The sequence below is a fragment of the Octodon degus genome, unplaced genomic scaffold (assembly GCF_000260255.1).
Source record: "Octodon degus isolate 3935 unplaced genomic scaffold, OctDeg1.0 scaffold00329, whole genome shotgun sequence".
Lineage (NCBI taxonomy): Eukaryota > Metazoa > Chordata > Mammalia > Rodentia > Octodontidae > Octodon > Octodon degus.
In genome coordinates, this window is record NW_004524905.1 from 1,239,634 (window position 1) to 1,241,729 (window position 2,096).

General features: G+C 47.3%; 1 pseudogene; it reads left to right on the forward strand.

Moving 5' to 3' along the window:
• Positions 1–1,726: 1,726 nt before the first annotated feature.
• Positions 1,727–2,096, forward strand: part of LOC105741202 — a 9,560-nt pseudogene continuing 9,190 nt past the window's right edge.

Genomic DNA, 2,096 nt, shown 5'->3' on the forward strand with positions numbered 1-2,096 from the left:
GATTTACTGTGAGGTACATTTCAGTAGTAGGTATGTATTAAAGGGTAAATCCAAAGACATAGGTAATTTCTAAGTTCTAAAGGGGGTTCTTCCATCCATGGGCAATTCCTTCAATGAATGATGGTGTCTTCATTTGAGTACATCTCCTAGTTTTATGGGTAAGTCATGGAAAGTGCAAGGAAATAAAATAGCCTTCCTCTCTCCTATGCCCTAGTTTACATTATTCAAATACTTCTAGATAAAACCAGAGCAGTAGCAAAATACAAAGGTACTAGGTCAGTGCTTATTTTTGGTGTTCACGCTTTTCATATGTGTCCTTTATCTGCTACTTTTGCACCAGCACTTGCTACTTTGTACAAAGGTTCTCTGGCTGAACTCTCACAGAAACCAAAGCCCTACAGAACAGAGAAGGACACTCTGAAGTCATATTTCGCATATGTCGCGCATACAGCAGCGTAATATCTGGCCGTGAAAATCCTAGCATCCCCTCATTTGCAACCATATGGGTGGAACCGAAAATCATTATGATGGACAAAATAAGCTGGGCACAGAAACACTAGTGCGGAATGATCACACTGGTGTGGAATCCAGAAGAGTGGACTGTGGAGGACCACCTGAGCGGCTCTCCTTAAGAAGAGCGATTGTCTCCATTTTGGCTGAGCCTGACCCTATTTCCTCGTATTGTTATGCACAGAGCTGGCTAGGACTCCTGTTTATTCTTCAGTTGGCCTTAAGCAATGTGTATTGGTCTAGCTGAGGTGCTGGTGATAGTCTTTGAAGGTGGCGTGCATGTTTCACTGGTAACCTACACCTGCTGCTCTTTAATGTGAGCTGGGTTGAGACAGGACGGTAGAGCTAATGCTTCGCGGCGCCTGCTGGGATGGGGCCTCAAGACAGAGGCTAGGACTTCCGGGGGCTTGAAAGGCTACACCAAAGCTGAAGCACCAGACTTACCAAAACATTAGATACCATATAATGCAGATTACTCTCTCTGCATATCACAGAGGTAAATGTAGGCCACCCACCTAGCTCAGCTCATAGTAGTCCCTTTCCCACAATTCTCAGTCAATCCTCAAGCCACTCCCCCATTGAATAAAACCGGGTGAGGCCCTGGGTCGCTCTCTTGGTTCCAGAAAGCCATCTTCATGGCTGGACTTAGAGCCCCTTGACTCCCCGATGATTGAAGATATAATTTAGTGTCTTTATTTTCACCTTGGGTTGCATTGAAAGTGGTAGATTGGAATCAACTTGATGGGATTCCAATAACGTAACTTTGGGATTACAAATATTGGCTTCTTGGATGAGACAAGGACCTGGAAGTGTCTCCTACCGTGGACCGCCTACAACCTGAGAAGACAATGGCAGTTTCTGGAGGCTGGGGATAGAAGTGGGCGGGAGAGATGGGGTGGGTGACTGAGATGCTAACTGAGAGATGGTCAGACGGGAGCGAGAAGCTCTAGAATTGCCCTACAGAGTCACTCGGCATAAATAATTACTAAGTACATCAAAAGCTGGAAAAAAGGCTACAGACACTTTTATAAGAAAGAAATAAATGTATTTAAAGATATTATAGGGGCCGGGGAGATGGCTCAGTGGAATAAGCGCTTCCCTGGCAAACGCAAGGGCCTGAGTTCAATCCCTGGTTCCAGAAAAAAAAAAAAAAAGAGGCTGCAGCGCTTAACCACGGAGGCTGGGACCAAGACCAAGAGGTTGCTGGGTGGGCACTATGGCTGGGATCACCACCATCGAGGCGGTGAAGCCCAAGATCCAGGTTCTTCAGCAGCAGGCCGATGATGCAGAGGAGAGGGCTGAACGCCTCCAGCGGGAAGTGGAGGGAGAAAGGCGGGCTCAGGAACAGGCTGAGGCAGAGGTAGCCTCCTTGAACCATAGGATCCAGCTGGTTGGAGAGGAGCTGGACTGTGCACAGGAGCGCCTGGCCACTGCCCTGCAGAAGCTGAAGGAAGCTGAGAAAGCTGCTGACGAGAGTGAGAGAGGTATGAAGGTCATTGAAAACCAGGCCCTAAAAGATGAAGAAAAGATGGAGCTCCAGGAAATCCAGCTGAAAGAAGCTAAACACATTGCCGAAGAGGCAGACA